Source organism: Chiloscyllium plagiosum, chromosome 50 (assembly GCF_004010195.1).
Source record: "Chiloscyllium plagiosum isolate BGI_BamShark_2017 chromosome 50, ASM401019v2, whole genome shotgun sequence".
NCBI classification, from domain to species: Eukaryota; Metazoa; Chordata; class Chondrichthyes; order Orectolobiformes; family Hemiscylliidae; genus Chiloscyllium; species Chiloscyllium plagiosum.
Window position 1 is genome coordinate 5,072,991 of NC_057759.1, and position 3,509 is coordinate 5,076,499.

The 3,509-nt window shown below is 40.4% G+C and overlaps 1 long non-coding RNA gene across 1 annotated transcript; it reads left to right on the plus strand.

Moving 5' to 3' along the window:
- The first annotated feature begins 109 nt into the window (after positions 1–109).
- On the plus strand, positions 110–2,197 carry LOC122544631. The gene is made up of 3 exons (XR_006310365.1): positions 110–150; positions 782–889; positions 2,010–2,197. It is a non-coding gene; the product is annotated as an uncharacterized LOC122544631 (long non-coding RNA).
- The last annotated feature ends 1,312 nt before the right edge of the window (positions 2,198–3,509 follow it).

The window sequence follows — 3,509 nt, forward strand, 5'->3', positions numbered from 1 at the left end:
ACTCAGTGAGTGCAAGAGGTTTGTTTGAAACAGACCGCAATGGAGAGATCAGCGCCCAGGGAAGCGAGGGAACAGCAGGCTCCTTCCAGCAGCACATCGGGATGGGAGCCTGGGACACAGAGGGGGCTCCGAGACCGGGATTGATTCGGGGTGAGTTCAGGGAGAACCGGGGGCTGTTTGTAAGAGGCCGAGCGGAGCAGGAACTGGTCCCGGAACTTGGAGTGAGCGGGCTGGGGGGAAGAGAGAGGCCTTTCTCGGGCTGTGTGTGGGCCTGCTGAGGGAGGCAGAGCGGGAAGAAGCTGCTGTGGGTCATTCTTGTGGTTTACAATCCCCTAAACACTGGTGGGAGTTCTGTTTGTCTTCTGTTTCACGCTGTTTGTTGATGTTGGGCGGTGAATAATGGAAGCACAGACCATAATTTTGTGACAATCCTATAAAGGACACGTATTAGAGTGAACAGATTTGAAGTTTCGAGTAAAACATTAGACATAGAGTCCCTTGTTCTTTCCTTCAACGTTTAGTATTTTGGCAGCTTGGTATTGATGCATTGCAGCTGCTTCAGGAATTCCCATTCATGGAGGTGAGCAGATATTCGTTCTGGATCTCACCCAATTGTCACAAAGTTGCAAATAAAAGAAACGGAGACCAGGAGCAACTGAGAGAAAGTGTGGAATCGAAACCTGGTTCTGTTTGAATTGCTAGGTTTGATAATACCCTAATGATTATTAACCGACTGCCAGACTGATCAGTTTAATCTTGCCTAACTTATGTTGCTTTACAGCTGAAAAATCTTCTGTCTTCCTCCAAGCAAATATTTGAATGATGAAGACAATGTCATATTTCCTCAGTCCAAAGCCAAGTGTGACCAGCTGCTTCAAACAAACAGCAGGTATGTCAAAGCAGAGAACATCCTTTCAACAGGCACAGAGCAGATTGGATCAGACTTAGTTTGACCTCAATTTCCAGAGAGATATCCAACTGCGGAAAGACAAGTTCCTTTTTTTCTCTGCATTCTCCATAGACATCTTCCCGGTTTCAATTAATATGATGCACAGGCCATGAACATTCACAGCATGTTTGAAAATGACTGGTTGTTTAAAGTAGACAGTTGGTGTACTAAATCAAGTTTACATTTTAAAAGGGCATTTTAAATGTCACAAACCAGATAAACAATGACATCATACTTTTACATAGTTTCAACAGCAATGGTGGGCGGCACGGTGGCACAGTGGTTAGCACTGCTGCCTCACAGCACCTGAGACCCGGGTTCAATTCCCACCTCAGGCGACTGACTGTGTGGAGTTTGTACGTTCTCCCCGTGTCTGCGTGGGTTTCCTCCGGGTGCTCCGGTTTCCTCCCACAGTCCAAAGATGTGCAGGGTCAGGTGAATTGGCCATACTAAATTGCCCGTAGTGCTAGGAAAGGGGTAAATGTAGGGGTATGGATGGGTTTCGCTTCGGCGGGTCGGTGTGGACTTGTTGGGCCGAAGGGCCTGTTTCCACACTGTAATGTAATCTAATCATATGTGAAGAGTAGTGAATCAGATTTATTCAGATTGAACCATGATATCAACACAAGATACAGAGACTAACAGCGATGTACACACATTTACACTGTAGGAAACAGAAAAGAATATATACAAAATGTTTACATAAAAACAAGCAACTAAATCCCATTCAGGCAGCATTCCATTTCAATAAGTGTGTTATGGCAGCAGAGGAGCTGCCAATCCCACCTTGATCTCAACATCATTCTCAACATAAATAGAAATTACATTTTCACACTGCCCAGTATTAATTTTTTCATTAAAAAGTGTGTAACTTGGTCGCCAAATTCACTTTAATCTTCTACAAAGAATCCCAAATTCCCCACCCTATAAAAATCACAAAAAAGCAAGAAAATGGAATGTCATATCGTCAATTTAACAATATAATCAAGCAATTACCCTTTAATTCAACAAAGAAATTTAGCCAATCTTGTAATTTGTAAATTCTCTTTTTTTTTGCCAGAAGAGTTCAACTACGTTCAATACATTTGCCTGAATGATTTAAATCTTCTCCCTGTATGACAAAAATACAAGTCTTTTCGCTTTCTTCATTGATCCATAGAGCATCAGGAGAGGACTGCTAATGGCTTGCACCATCACACCACAGAGCAGGATTATGTAACACTCACAATAAAATAATGAAGTGAACTAGCCAATTCTCTTTCCTGTAGCAGGAACATTGTGGTCAGTCGGCTACAATACAATTTATTTGTTTGTTCCCCTTTCCTTTTGACACTACCAAAGGAATGTAACACCTATCCATTTGTCAACATTCACAAAAGTATGTAGCTATGCATTGAGGAAAAACTGACGACATCCTTAAGAGCAGCCCATGGTATCATTCCTACCAGTTCGCATCTGCACTACAGGAGTTGGAAAACCCTTTAATTTTCATTACACAATCCATAACTCAAATCAAATGCACTGAGCAAAAACTAACAGGTACATATTGATAAATGCACTCGCACATTCACATAGCTGAAATTTACAGGCAAAGATTAATATCTAAATTCAGAGTCACAAAGCAGAATATGGCATGCACAGTTTGATGACTGTACTTATACATTTACAGAGCAGTCAGATTGATAACTATATTCTGATGTTCACATTGCAGAAACATTCATGTACAGATTGCTAACTGCACACTGTAAGCAATAACACTCAGTTTCATATTGCATAAAGTACAGCAGAATCTGACAAGTATAGCTCGATAACAATACTCAGTTTGACAAACAAAGCCTGACAACTACACTCTCATATTCAACTCATATTCACATGGCAGAAACAGTTGCAGGTTGATATCTACTCTCACCCATTCACATTGCAGAAACTGACTGGGACAGACTGATGATGACACTCTTTCATTCATATGACAGAAACTAACAGAGGTTCAGCTCCATAACTAACATCACATATAGATGTTGGAGAAGCTGACAGCTAGAGACTGATAATTATACTCTCATTCACATTGCAGAAACTGCACCCACATATTCACATAGAAACTGACAGGTACAGATTTATAACCACAGACACACATTCATATTGCAACAACTGATACGGACAGATTGACCCTCCCTATGAGATATTCTAAAAAAAGTAAGAAAACAATATTATTTATTCAAATTACCAATACAGCTTCCTACAACATCATGGGATATACTTGATCAGGTCTGAGAGTTTGATACACCTTTGTTTTTTTTTACATCTGTAACACCACCTGTTTTGGCATGTGGACTGATATCAAATATTTTTCAAGATATCAATATATATTTCCCGAAGTTTCCGAGCCTCCACTCCTATGTCTCCAGGCATAGAACAGTAACTGTACTCCCATATTCATATTACAAAAAATGGCAGATTCAGATTGATAAATGCATTCATACGTTATCAAATCAGAAACTGATGGGGAGAGATTAATAACTAATCAATTGATATTTAATAATTCATCTAGCAGAAACTTTCA